This window comes from Chroicocephalus ridibundus, chromosome 2 (assembly GCF_963924245.1).
Source record: "Chroicocephalus ridibundus chromosome 2, bChrRid1.1, whole genome shotgun sequence".
NCBI classification, from domain to species: Eukaryota; Metazoa; Chordata; class Aves; order Charadriiformes; family Laridae; genus Chroicocephalus; species Chroicocephalus ridibundus.
In genome coordinates this window covers 44,018,496-44,033,947 of record NC_086285.1, presented here as the reverse complement: position 1 = coordinate 44,033,947, position 15,452 = coordinate 44,018,496, and the positions used below count along the sequence as shown (strand labels likewise).

At 39.7% G+C, this 15,452-nt stretch overlaps 1 long non-coding RNA gene across 1 annotated transcript in view; it reads left to right on the top strand.

The window, feature by feature from the left end:
• The window catches only part of LOC134510622 (uncharacterized), a 72,673-nt gene extending 66,451 nt beyond the window's left edge, over positions 1-6,222 (top strand). Inside the window, exon 7 of the long non-coding RNA XR_010069674.1 lies at positions 6,104-6,222. This is a non-coding gene — a long non-coding RNA (uncharacterized LOC134510622). The remainder of the gene's footprint in view (positions 1-6,103) is intronic.
• The last annotated feature ends 9,230 nt before the right edge of the window (positions 6,223-15,452 follow it).

The following is a 15,452-nucleotide window of genomic DNA, read 5'->3' as shown; positions in this document are numbered from 1 at the left end:
GTATAGTAGTCTGCTATTATGGAGACGCTATGCCGCCTTATGCATTGCCTTTCTTCCAAGGGAGCTAACATCCTAGTTTTCCAAACTCATTTGGGAAAATGTAACCCTGTGGTAGATTCTATCAGCCTTGTAAATTTTGCTGGGTAAATATGAAACTGTAGTCTTAGCCTGCTTCTAGACAAATGATACCTTAACAGGTAGGTACATATTGCACTGCCAAGATTTTCCAAAATGGTTAGAGGCTGGCGGTGTTTTGGCTGGTGGTTGCCCCAGTTGAGATACCTTATGATAAGCCTGAGTTTTGGAAAATAGCCTTTGAAACCAGGCCTTTAGCAACAGGCAGTAGTCCCTCTCAGATGCTTGGCAATATGCTGCCTTGTTTTCCTCCTTGATTTTTGCCGCCCTCACTCTGGACCATCTCTGGTGACTATCACAAAGCCGGTCTATATTAAAATATAATTTAGCTGATACCTGTGATAGATTCACATCCTTTACATATCAGCCACAAGAGGGGGATGTGGAATACTCACTGAAAAGTAGGTTTTAGTCCACTGTTTGACAGTTGTCAGTGTTATTGGTAGCTTCTATGATTTTTACTGTCAAGCCAATTTTAGCACTAGGCTTATTTTCCTGGAGACTGTGGCTTGCAACAGTCTATTTTTAGTTAGGAGCAACCTTTAGAGGAGGTTCAGATGGAAATATTCTGTCACCTAAATTTGCCCCTTTTTACTCTTTAATACAACAGTCGTAGTTGTTTAACACTTTCAGAGAACTGTGCAGCTACCTCAACACAGAAAAAAGGATTATTGGTACAACATTTTTTTCGAATAAATAAATTCTAATTGTTATACAGATTCTAATCATAGGAGACCTGTTTTACAGCAACTGTGCAATGATGGGCTATTTTAGGGGCAGAGTGGTGCATACTGTAGAAAATTTGTATGTGAGGGCAAAAGGAATAGACAATTGCTTTTGGGGACTGTGTAGATTAGTACATCATTGCATACTAACAAAGTGCTAATTGCTCCTTTTGACCACGGGCCCAGTTTACAGAGCTTTAGCACAAATGTGCCCTGTGCACTAAATTACAAAACTAACACTGCATTATTTCTCGGTACAGCTTGCAAATTCTTGTAGGGAAGTATGCATTAGCCTTAATTGGATGCAAAGAAAAAGGATGGCATAGAGATACTCACTTGCAATTTAGAAAGAACAGCCCTGGTGCTAATTACCCAGGTTGCAAATGTTGCATTTGCTTTGTGATAATAGTAAAAGCAAACAGTATACGTCTATTTATAGAATTTTAGGATTATGTTTTAATATCATATATAATAACTACACAAGCAATAATTTGTCTCTACTTGGTATGTTAGCTAAAAAAGCAGGTGTGAAGTACTTTGAACAGGCTGTTGGTACTCATTTTAAAGAAATTTTGAAATAGCAGCTGTTTAGAAGATTTGCCAATTTGTTAATGACCATTTCACAATAACTGGGAAGGTAGAACAGAACCTTGTAGAATAATCTCTCATCTTTATCTTTGTTAGAATCATACTCAGAAAGGTAGATGTTTTAGTTTGGAAAAATAGCATCTTATCTTTCTGCTTCTTTTCCAAAAGTCTGTGATTATTTGCTCACAGATTCTTTCCACCCCTAAAAGAGCACAGAAAGAAGCATCATGACTGGATACACAAAGAGTCAATAAAAGACTTCACTTGTTTGGAAAAGCATAAATCTACAGGTGTCATTCCCATTCTGCTGCACATAACTTAAACCTTTTCTGCAACGGACCCTTGATGATGTTGTTCTGCTAACAGGGATATATGAAGATCGGGCTTCTTTCACGGGTTTGTTTGGTCCCTTTTTTCTTTTCATACAGGAGTTCTTATAAGTCTGACACTTTCTTTAGATAGGCAGCCTGCCATTAACAGAGTTTAATTTCTACTGTAGTTTAATTCTAGCTCTTCAAATTCTTCATTTGGGACTCTAGTACTAGAGGCCCAATCTGAGACTTCAGGCATGCATTGTAGTATTTGAGGGTAGGGCATGTATTACAGTATTTTAGTAAGGAAAAGGTGTTTGGAAAGAGAAAAAAAAGATGCTATAGGGAATAATCCAGTGTTGTGAAAAGAATAGGCTAAAATATTTTGTGGCTTTTCCTTTCACACATTGTTAGAACAATATGAATACTGAATAACACAAATTCCACTCTCTAGTCTGTCTTTTAAAACAAACGAGTTGATAAAAAAAGTATGAAATGCAACTGAAAAGGACAGGTATGTGTCACCATAAGGGCACTCTGTGTCACAAAGCAAGTATGCCTTAGTGCCAGCCAAAACAACCACCCACTCAGGGTACTGAAGGGTAGGCATGCTGTTATGACCCAGATTCAAATGGTGAGAGTAGGAGTGAGAAAGTGAAAGTGTTAATAATACTTCAAGCACAGAGCTAATGGGAGGGGAATTTCTGGGATTCCCCTTTCATTCCTCTTCTCTCTCAAAAGAAAACTACAGAGCTCCCTCAGGAAAAAAAATAATCTCTTTGGCTTATCACCAAATCTTGAATTTTAAGACTGAATGATGTGCAACAGAACTGTGTACCTGCCCTGGCTGGAACTACATGTATGAGTACTGAAGAGACATAGATGAATTGAGAGGTATAAAAAAATCTCAGAGGACTTGAAACTTTGACTAGTGCTGAAATACTTTTTGAGAATGGAAAAAGATGGGTAATTTAAAATACTGACATACTTCTTTGTTTTGCTGCAGCTGACATAAATTTGAAAGACAATAAATCTGTTGGATCCATCAACACCAAATCCAGCAGCCTGCCCCACCAAATAGCTTGCACAATGGCTTTTTGGAGAGGATGGAGCATATGCTTGCCATACTGCTGCAAAAACTCCTTTTTCTTACTCCTTCATATGCCTAACTCAGTTCTTTCATATTAGAATGAGCATTGTTATGTTGCTGAAGTGTTTAATATTTTGTATTTTACAGAAATTCTAGGAAGCCTTCCGACTCAGATAAGCTTTGTATCATATTAACACTGAATGTGGTTAAACAAGAGCTAACATGGGCAAATTCAACCAATTTGCAGTGGTTGCTTTTTTAGTTTTTTATTAATTTTAATAATTAAGAAAGTAAGGCTTGATCAGACCTAGCAGCACCTCTGTTGAACAACAAATTACTTGATCCATTGCAAGCAGGTGACTCATGTAGGTAGATTCTGTATAACAGTCATAAGGAATGCAGCATCAAGCTCTCTGAAAACTTCTACACTTCAGGAAGTCCTGTATTCAATGCATTTTCACTTAATAAGTGTAGGGCCATAAAGATAATCATGTGGTAGTTCTCTCTTTAACTTGTTAAAACTGAAGTGGGTTACAGGGCTACCACTATGTCTTTCTGTTAATGTTTTCTTCCTTTGATGTAGGCAGGTTTTCAGTTGGAAAGAATGAGAAATGTCAGTATGTGGTTGCATGCTTGCAATATTTAGAATGACTTCAATAAATATGACTTTTTTGCAAAATAGGAATTATTTATTTACACTATCAGTTGTGCTGGTGGAGAGACTCCCCTAAGGTAGAGCATAAATGAATTAAAAGTGGGGCTCAGGGGTGACTCATTAGCCTGCCTTCCTCTGAAGCTTTCCGGCTTTTGCAAGAGGAGGTGATGGAAGGTGAAAGAGGCAAAGGAGGAGATTATCTCCTTTTGTGGTGGCTCTTGTCAAGGCTTTTTCTCCTAGTGACTGAGTGCAGATATTGAAAGTCTGTTCCATCTCCCCAATGTCTGATGTCAACATCAGATGTCATCCTTAGCAGCAGCAGCAGCAGCCGCTGTGACAGTAAAATGCAAACAGTGGAAGACATAGCCAAAATGTTGAAGTCCCTGCTTCCCTCCTCAGGGCTAACAAAGCATGCGGAGACCTACATTCTGAACTTGGGACGCAGCTGTTAAAAGCACTTTAGTTTTCCAACCTGTATGTCTGGAAAACTTCGTGATTGCAAGTGATTTGGACAAGTCTGGCTTTTGAAGCAAAGCAAAAACTGGATTCTGAAAGTTTGAAAGCGTAACAACTGAGTAAGAATGGCAGAATTTCACACCTCTTATTTCAAAAGAGGCAAAATAATGTGCCTGGTGTTTTAACTCAGCTTTGTTTTTAATAAAATAAAATATATGACAATATAAAACTGTATGGTTGGAATTAAATGAGCCATACAATATAGCCCAGAAACCATAACAAATTGCATCTGCATAGAAATCTTCATTCTAAGGGGCAGTTTGAAAAGTATTCACTTCACATAAAAGCTTTTTATTCATCTCATCACATTCCTGGTACAGTGGAACTGTTAGTAATATATAGCAATATTGGAAAACACTTTAAAATTGCTGTATCCAAGAACTGGGGTGAGTTGCCTTACAGTAGGTTGTCATGCTGTTTCTTTTTCTTCTTTTTTTTTCAACTGCCATCTGTGCTCCAAAATTTAGGTTTTCATTAAAGCAAAAATCATCTGTAAGGATTTCAGTCTCATTCACATTAAACCCCCTTGGAATAACTGAGAACCTGATCATATAGTTACGAAGAAAAACTCTGAAATTCCATCCTCTTCCAGTTTGTAAGTGATCCTCATCAGTTTAAAATCTGGGCAGTTCTAGAGGTGTATAGAGTCATCTGGAGACACAAAGAGAAACCAAATACCAAGTGTTGTAATGAAGCTCCTTTACCTGTCTGCAAGCTTGCAATTGCATCTCTGAGAGTTCAGAAATATACCGTTAATCTCAATGCAGTATCAGCTTGGAGATCTAATGACAGTAGCTTAACTGTCCGCCTTATTAGCCATTTCATTCTTGATCAAAATGTATGGAGATTGGCATGGGTTGCTCCATGCAATAAACATGAGTAGCTGGAGAGATAAATTACCAGCAGTCTGAATTGCTAATTTAGACCAAACCTGAAATTTCCTGTGATAACTTTAAAAAATGTGTTTATTTTAAATACATTGGGTTGGTTTTGTGGGTGGGTTTTTAGCAACAGCACTGCATTTTTCCCATCCTTGTGTTTGTATCATTTTGAACTGTAGAAGAACTCAGGTGGAAAACAAAACTTACTAGTAATTAATATTATTATTTCCATCAGTACCACTCTCCAAAATGTTGAGGGAACTCGGTAGCGGTTCAGATGTTGGTTTTGCACTTCACATGAAAGAGGCCACCTGGTGGTGCTGGTATCAGTGTATCTCTGACTTATCAATGGTGCTCAGGAAGCGATGCCATCATGAACTGTTACAAGAATACATGTAGATTGAAAAACAAAATAATCAGTGAAATAAATTGCCTTCCCTTCCCCCCCCCCAAAAAAAAATTGTATTATGATTGTTAATGTCTGTTGTTGGTTTCCCATATGAAAACATGGTTTTCATGCTGTTTCAAGAAGCTTTTGGAAATGGTATTGAGAAAAGCAGGCTAAGCATAACTTCATGAAAAGGAGAGCTTTTTTAATCTTCTGAAAATTTGCATTCTGAAACTGTTTCCTCTTTTTCTGGATAGCACCATCCATTGGATCTCTCAAATAATTCCCTTCTGAACTTCTGGGATTTGGGAGGGCAGGACGGAAGGTCTCCATTCAGAGTACTAAACAGGCATGACATGACTTAAGTTGTAGAAATTGAGATTCATGAAGCCTGAATTAATGTTTGCACAGCCCTTGAAAAGTATTCGGTGCAGTATAATTGCTGAGTTCAACATAATTGTTAATTATTTTGATGTGGCTTCAGGCAACATAAAAACAACAGTGTGCTCACACTCTTCATCTGCAGGAGACACCAGAAGTCACAGGATTAAAAAAAATACTGTTTCTATAGGCCAGTTAACAGAAAAAAAAAAGTGTGGGGGAGAAATCCCGGCATTCTGAAACACGACTCTGCTAAAACACGATTATTTCTTGGGAGATTTGTGCAATACTTTAAGGTAAAATGTTTATTAGTAAACTTCATGTTACCTTGCAAATGGAAAATACCAGTTCTGCTGGCATTAGTTACGGTGAAAGGATGCAAGGCATGTTCACGGTTAGAAAACTGTTCAAAAGTTTGTTTTTCTTTTACTAGTGCAACACAGAATGAGGCAACACTGGTAAAGGGAAAGAGAGCTTTGTGAGCAGAAGCGCCAGTGGCTTGACCGAGTGGTGGTGCAGTTTGTGCATTTTCCAAGTAAATTCCTTAGAAACCAGTGTAATTGGTGAGTAATGTTTTACTCTCTTTAGATTGTCAGTGGAATGGAGTGAGAAACTGCAGTGCGTGAGCGCCGGCTGCATGCTGCAGCTGCAGTTCTTCATGAGGTTGGGTCTAACTGAATGGTTGGCGAATGAAGTCTGGAGAGATGACAGAGGCTTAAAGCTCACAGTTCTCCTCGCTAACCTGCAACAGGGAGGATGTCCTAGGGTGAAATGCTGATTCTGTTAAGTCAGTGCCAAAGCTCCGGCTGACTTCAGCAGGAGCTGGGTTTCACCCTGTTTTTTGCCCTTAGAAAAGCAGACACCATGAGTGCGCTTTAGGCATCTTTGTGAGAATGATGCTTTGTTGTGGCTGTGACTGGGGAACATTTAATCAACACAGAACTGTGCTTTTTACCTGGAATCAACAACCCATCTTGTGTCAGCTCCATGTGTCATCTCAGTTTCCCATGCTCTCCCATGGGTCTCGTGTGTGGATTCTGATCCATGGAAATGGAAGGGGTTTGCAAACCATACTCATCACTGTGCCATGGGAAGGAATTGTGGGCTCTGTGCACTGTGAACATGGACAGACAGGGACTTATTTTACCATAGTTGCTCTGGTCTCCAAAGGTTTTTTTAGATTTCAGCTTATGAAGACATTCAGGGGAGAAAAAGATGATATGAAATGATATTCAGAAAAGATTTGGTTCCTCATCCACATACACCAGTGCAAAATTGAATAGTAAAGGAAAGCTATTTTCATATAGCTGGTGTAACTGAAAGAGAGTATCATTTCACAGTAAAAAGCCACTATGGAATTGCCAGGCCTTGTACTGATTTGGTTTATATCACACAGAGTAGAGTGCACCAGTAAAAAATTAACAACTGTATATTGTAAAAGGAATGGTACATATTACTTATTTTTGGGTTTCATGTTGGAGACATTTTTTTCTGGTATTGGAGGTACTTTCATATGCAAAACTTCACCCACAACTAATGACTCAGACCTAAGCAAGCAACCCCAGTGAGAAGGCTGCTTGGTAAATGATGAGCTGGCAGGGATATACTGATTTGATAGAGAAAGCAGCTTGAATACATCTCCTGTGACTAACGGGATATGCCATCATTCACAGTCTCTCTTCTGAGTGTGTAGCATATGTACAATATAAAAACATGTTATTTTGCAAAGTTTTTATGTATCTAGGAGATATTTAGCAGCACATTTACAAAGCTGGTGGAAATCTCTTCAGCTAAATTACTTTTGTTATCTCATAGTTTGTCACACTTCAAAGATTAACACAAATCCAACACAAAAGTACAAGGATACATGTATTCAGCTGTTCATTTGTAAGTTTACATTAGATCTGCTCGTCCTTATACCATTCGGGGAAGGTTTGTAGGGATCTTTTTCTTAGCCATAGTAATTATAGCTCCCAACTGTTTTCTGTCATGATAATACCCTCGCAGATGACTGCATTTATCGGAGGAACCAAGGGGGAAAGTAACTAGAACACTGAATTTCTGGTGGGTTTAACAAAGTGTGATGTTCAAGGGAGTTTTGTATCATCATCTCTGGTTTTTAATGTACAGTGGGACTTAGAATATTCAACTGTTATTGTAGGGATATTAATGTTAAAAAAAAACCTTAAATGTATCTGTATTAAATGTGCAAAATGCTTAAATGTAGGTGGACTCACAAATGAGTCAGATCAAATAGCTATAGAGCTTTAAATAGTGCTGAAGTCAAATATGACCTATATGCCACCTAATAGTCAAGATAGATCAGAAGATACTGAACAAAAATGATTGACCGATTTCAAGTTAAAGAAATTGGAATTTAAGTGATGATTTAACAAGAAAACAAACAAAAATAAACTGAGGTTTAATTATGCTAATACAGAAAGACTATGGAGAATTGAGAGAAAGAAAAGTAAGTGCTACAATAACAGGCGTTCTTTGACATTCCTTTGAGAAATATAAAAAACAGAGATAGTCAAACTCATATCCCAGATTTGGAACATACATGTCAACTCCAGAAGATATTCTGCATTTCCAGAGACAAGGGTTTCTAACGTAGTAATTAGAAAAATCTTTAAGTTCACTCTAGGCTTAAGTGGATGATATTACTTATCATTTATATAAAATTTCTTCAGATATTTTAGAAATGTGTTGAAAAGAACTAAATCTTCATGTGCAGAGATATACCAGCCATATCAATATAGCAATCACAATGTCTCTTTTAAATGAAAATAGAAAAAAACCTGCCTATTTGTATGAAAGGCAAAATGTGTTAAAGTACTTAAAAATAGCAGAATAGTTTAAAAGTCTTCTTTAAACCATAAAATGTAAGTACTTTTCTATATAACCAAGTATATATCTGCATTTAAGAGAAGTAGACTCTAGTGGGTATGTCAGTTCAGTTATTGCTTAAAACATGAAGTTTAAGTTATTGTTGAAGAAACAGAAGTCCTACTTCTATGTTGGCTCTTTTTGGTTTTTTCCTGCTGGATTCCCTTGGGATGTGATTGATACAATCCCAGTGACAAGGAACCAATACCAGAAAGGGCGCAGTTCTAAGACAGTTGAATTATAAGCCACGAAAAAAGAAACGCCAGTTGGCCAAACACAGGAAGTATAACTCTGACAGTTTGTTAGTCATTATGTCTCTGTCACAAATGAAAGTAGTATAAAGAAAGTCTGTTGTTTCTAGCTCCTGTCTATATTGAAATATTGCTCCCCTATGATGATGTTGAAATGGTTATCTCAGCTATGTTGATGGTGATATTTTCATCTGACTTTGTTCATATTTTACATGTAGATTCATCATTTTACATTCCAGCTTCAATCACAGAGAACTAACATCTAAGCACGCCCATCTAGCAGTTAGTTGCCCAGGCCATGTTACCCTACCTGCATTACAAGATTGTCACAGAGAATAGTGGCAGAATGTAAGTGACATTTAATTATAGCACGGGTGCTACTTCTCTCCTGGCTAAGAGGCCTGTTACTTGTCATAGTTGGAAATTAGGTTGGCCTGACCTGATTTAGTCTTAGCAAATGTATCCTGTTGCTTTTCTCCCTGTTAGATCCTGGGCTTATAAATATCTTGTGTGATTACTTGTTGAACTGAGCTAGGCTGGCCAGCTGCTGGGTATGATCGTGTGGTTGTGTTACCAAAGTAAGGTCAGGCTGGGCTGTTTTCCTCCTTCACGTCATTTCCTTGTCCCTTTTTCCTTGTGTGGCATTGGTGTCCACACAGCCACACACCAAGTAAAATTAAGGATTTGATCCAGCAGAGGTAACCCAGCTGGGAGGAGTGGGATAGAGAGGGAGGTGGGAAGCATTTTCAGACAAATCAGTCCCTTGACCTGGCTTACTACATAGCTGCAAAAATGCCAGCGCTAACGCTAGGCAGATGGCCAGAGGTGTGGGACAAAGTGTGACAGCCCTGCCCATTGACTACCTACACATACGTTGGGTTAAAATGATTATCAGCTCCTCTTTCTCCCTGTGGAAAACAGCATGGTGCTTACCTATTTCCAGTCTTTTAAAAGTTCTTCTATCTTTGAGGTTATAAAAAATAATTGCTAATGGCTTTGAATTACTTTATCCAGTTCCCTATGAGCTATAGGCCATAGCAAATTTCATCAGGTGTATACAGTTTAGAGACTTCTAAATTATCAAGTAGCCTCTAACTTGTTCTCTCCCTTTCCTAGCCTGAGTTCTTGCTTTACATCGTTGTGTTAGTTCTCAGATCGTGGGTAACCTCCCGAGGCTGCAGTTTCATGTTTGTTGACTAAATAGTATTCCTGTCCCAGTTGCTCTGGTGTTTGTCATGGGACATCACCCTCCAAGTTGTGCTGGTGCAAGTGTTTGGGAGTCAGTTTTGTGGATTAAATCAAGGAATTGATCCAAGTTGAAAAAGTCATGTTTTATTAATTGTTTTATTTTAACCCAAATCCCCAAGGGGACAGCATGCCAATGAAAACAAGCCGGAGACTGGGAATACCTTCAGCCACTGACCACTTTCTATTGTGAAAACAAGCCCCTGCAAAGACTTCAGCAAAACAGCTTCAGACTTACATGATTGCAGCTGAGATTAAAATCTGGCCTTGATGCATCAACCATCTGTTTCCATCCCAAGAAAAGACTCAGCAGGAATATTTGTAGTTCTGAGGACAGGATTCTGGTTTCATTCCTGTAGTTATATATCACAAATAACTCTACTGATGGTGTTGGAATTATTTTCTTGTTTATTCCAGTGTATATTGTTTGAGAACCTACTCTCTATAAAATTACAGAATGAAAGGCATGCTTTGGGACAGGTCTGGATTTCAGTCTCTCCAGGTTTACACCAGCATAACTCCAGTGGTGTGCTCTGGATTCATACTAGTCTAGCTCAGAATACAGCCTTTTTTAAGCAATATGAAATGCATATAATATTCTCTCAACAGCTTCAGAGGAGTGTACCTCACCACTGCTATCTTGGTAGTCCTAATTAAATGTGACATTTTTTCACTCCTTGAATTTTGCCCATATTTGAAGTGATCTGCACAGGGAGTGTATTAAATCTGTGAAGCAAAAAATACACGTGTGCCTATATTTTTATTTTCTGCAAATCCAATTAAAACCATATAAAACATACATGAAAATAAATATAATGAGATTAATTTCAATTAAAATTGTCATCACTCAGGGATCTCATCTTGCTGACCATTGTGTTTGCTAGCAGTTACAGAAAAAGTTTTACTCTTAAAAACATGGATAAGCATTTTGACTAGGTTGCTTACGTCTGGGGCACAGTGGCACCCACTGATTAGCGTTGCCACTGGTATGATGAAGTATGCACTTCGGTTTCTTGGTAAGAATTAAAAGAACTGGGAAACAGTGTTTATAACACATGCTGGAAGTAAACATTACATATCAGTTGACTTAACAGCTAAAAGAATATAGCAAAAGATCAGAGAGATTAAATGCCCTGTTCTTTTCTGTACATCTATGGGCTTATGAGTTCATGTTTGCACAAAACATGACACACAATTTGGTATAGCTCAAGAAAAATTTTTCTCTTCTTGCCTGATTTACATATCTCTTCAGACTTGCACATAGCATAGGATATATTTGTTCAGTATATATTTGTTTTAATAGTGTATTCTTTTTTGTCACGCCATTCCCCCTTCCCTCCTATCAGAATCCTGACTTTGCCTCCTTTTTTGTCTTGTACCTTCCTCCTTCCTGCTGTGGAGTAGATTTGGAGTAGATTGGATATAAATCCAATTAATAAATACATCACAGAAAGAACATCAGGTTTTTTGGTGGTCTCTGCTCTGGATTTCAAATATCGGGGGTATTTACAGCTGTTCCTCTCTTTACATCTTCTCCTTCTTACAGAGATGAGCCAGGGGCTCCAACGTAATAGGAGCCAACAGGGAAACATCAGGGAAATACCTCAAAGGAATTAAAAGGTGTTCCTCTAAGAAGGTGACACAGACAACAGCCCATCTGAAGTGCCTCTACACCAATACACACAGTATGGGCAACAAACAGGAGGAGCTGGAAACCATTGTGCAGCAGGAAAACTCTAATATAGTTGGCAACACAGAAACATGTTGGGATGACTTGCACAACTGGAGTGGGGCAATGGATGGCTATAAACTCTTCAGAAGGAATAGGCAAGGAAGGAGAGACGGTAGGGTAGCCCTGTATGTTAGGGAGTGTTTTGATTGTCTAGAGCTGGTGATGGTGATCTAGACGGTGATGAGAGGGTTGAGTGTTTATGGGTAAGAATCAAGGAGAAGGCCAACAAGGCAGATATCATGGTGGGAGTCTGTAACAGACCACCGTAAGAGGATGAAGAAGCAGACGAAATATTCTATAAGCAGCTGGGAGAAGTCTCACAATTGCTAGCCCTTGTTCTCATGGAGGACTTCAACTTACCACATGTCTGCTGGAAATAAAAGAGAACGGAGAGGAAGCAGTCTAGGAGGTTCCTGGAGTGTGTGGAATATAACTTCCTGACATAGCTGGTGAGTGAGCCAACTCAACCCGGTGGAAAGTGCCCTGCTGGACCTGCGGTTTGTGAACAGAGAAAGACTTGTGGGTGATGTGACGGTTGAAGGCTGTCTTGGGCATAGCAACCACATAATGATAAGAGTTTTCAGTTCTTGGAGAAGTAAGGAGGGAGGTCAATGGAACTGCTGCCTTGGACTTTCGGAGGGCAGACTTTGGGCTGTTTAGGAGTCTGGTTAACAGAACCAATCCCTTGGGAGGCAGTCCTGAAGGGCAGAGTCCAGAACGGCTGGACATTCTTCAAGAAGGAACTCTTAAAGGTGCAGGAGGAGGGCATCCCCATGTGCCAAAAGACAAGCCAGCGGCGAAGAAGACCAGCCTGGCTGAACAGAGAGCTTTGGCTGGAACTCAGGGGGAAAAAGAGAGTTTATGGACTTTGGAAGAAGGGACAGGCCACTCAGGAAGACTACAAGGAGGTCATGAGGTTATGCAGGCAGAAAATCAGAAGGCCCAAAGCCCAACTAGAACTCAGTCTGGCTGGTGAAGGGTCTAGAGCACAAGTCTCATGAGGAGTGGCTGAGGCAACTGGGTATGTTTAGCCTAGAGAAAAGGAGCCTGAGGGGAGACCTTATTGATCTCTACAACTGCCTGAAAGGAAGTTGTAGCGAGGTGGGGGTCAGTCTCTTTTCCCAAGCAACAAGTGATAGGACAAGAGGAAACGGCCTCAAGTTGCCATTTAGAGGTTTAGATTGGATATTAGGGTATTAGGAATTTCTTCAGTGAAAGAGTTGTCAAGCATAGGAACAGGCTTCCCAGGGATGTGGCTGAGTCACCACCCCTGGAGATATTTAAAAGACATACATGTAGATGTGGTGCTTAGGGACACGGTTTAGTGGTGGACTTGGCAATGCTAGTGCTACCAGTTGGACTTGGTGATCTTAAAGGTCTTTTCCAACCTAAATGATTCTATGATTCCTCCTGCAGCATCAACAAGTCTTGCTACCTTCTCCTTCTGCATGACCACACAGGAACCATCAGTGTCCCTTGCAGGCTTAGCTTCAGTCTCTCTGCTTCTTCAACTTCAGCAAGCATATCCTTCTTCAGCTTGCAAATTTACAGGCCTGATTCTCCATTCTACCTGTAAAGGACTTCCTAAAAGGCACCATCAGAAAAGCTGGCTTGTTCATTCTTTATGCACCAAGGCAGATGCTTCACTAAATGCCTGCATGTCACTCAAGGCCTGATACTGCCTGGATCACATTCTGAAGGAGGAAACTTCACATGGAAGCAAGCACATGTAATGTCACACAGTGCTGAAAGAAGATACCACTGGTTAGTCTGTTAATCCACAGCCAATTTGTGGGGTTTTTTTTCTCAAATACATCCTTGTACATTGTAAAGCACTACTGTTTTCAGGCTGTTTTTGTTTTTTTTTTATAGAATTTGTCATGTGTTGTAATCGCCATTTTTGGAGGTCATCCACTGCAATCCAAAGAAGATAAAAACTGCAAGTATTATATTTAGTATTCATTGGCATGTGTGATGGGTACATATTTTGCATATGTGCTATAGTTCTTCCAGACAACTCCAGGGAATTTCTCAGTAGATATATGTGGAAATGGGAACATTTGGGCGTTCTCACCATGTTATGAGCGTCGAAGTGGTCATATATATAAGTGTTCATATGACATTCTGGTCCTTAACCATGAGTCAACAGTGTGCTGATGAAAGCTAACCACATACCACATTAGTAAAATGGTGGGCAGTAGGTTGAGGAAAATGACCATTTCCCACTATTTGGTACCTGTGAGATCACTTCTGGAAGTCTATGTCCAGTTTGAGGGGCTGTGGTACAAGTAAAATATTTGCATATGGGGAGTCTGGTAAGATAGGTGTCTTACCCATGTATATGGGGGATCTTGCCAATGTATACAAATACCTGAAGGGAGAGTGCAATGAGGACAGAGCCAGGCTTCTCCCTTGATACCCAGTGACAGGACAAGAGGCAATGGGCACCTACTGAAACACAGGAGAGTCCCTCTGAACATAAGGAATAATTTTTTTGCTATGAGGGTGACTGAGCACTGACACAGGTTGCCCAGAGAGGTTGTGGTGTCTCCATCCTTGGAGATATTCAAAAGCTGTCTGGACATAGTCCTAGGCAACCAGCTCCAGACGGCCCTGGTTGAGCAGGACCATTGGACCAGATGACCATCAGAGGTCACTTCCAACTTCAGCCGTGCTGTGATTCTGTGACATGCAGGAGCAAATCCAGTGGAGGGTCAGAAAGGTGATTAGAGAAGCATATGTTGTAGAAGGCTATCAAGAATATCATAGTGATGGTGGGCCAAGACTGGAATACGGGCTCAGACCGATCACGGAATCTCCATCCTTGGTGATCTTCAGAACATGACTGTTCAAAGCCCTAAGCAACCTGATCTAACTTACAAGTCAGGTCTGATTTAAGTGTTGATCCTTTAGGCAACCTTTAGTTTGGTCCTTAGGCAACATCAATTATTCCATGATTTTATGTAAAATTTAACCCAGACTTTCCCCTCTTTGCAGGTCTCAATGAATGCAGTAACATCTAAAGCAGGACACAGCATAAAACCCAAGGTGTTGGCAAAGATTAGTAGTATGAATATATTTTGATATCTCTGATATTATTTTGCACTGCCTTTGTGGAGCAAGGACCAGAACTATTGAATGCGCTACATGGGCATATGTGGTATGACCAATATTAATTTATATGTTATTTCACAGAAGAATGCTCTGAAGATGTGAGTACAAGAAGCTGGGGTATAGGACATGCTGTACAACAGGCTGTTCTGGTTAAGTGTTAATACCACAGACTTTAAAGATATGGCATGAACACAACTTTCCAGAGAACACTTGGACACTTCTGTTGCTAAAAAATCTTCTGATAGATCCATCCCCTCCTGCCATTTCAGCTGATCCTTTTCAACTCTGGCTTATATCCACACTTCAGTAATGCATATGGGGAGAGCAACTTCCCCTGCACAAGAAGTTGGTCAACAGAAGTGTCTTTGCACTGCCTCTGCTCATAAGCCATGGCACAAAAGTCAAGGCAGGATTGATTGAATCAATACCTTCTCATAAACCTGTGTTAACTCTAGATACTAAGTATCTACAAACAAAGGAGGGGAAAAGTAAGTGCTGAGAAGGCACTTTGTGAAAGTTTCCTTAGGATAAGATCTGGAGACAAGTAGTCA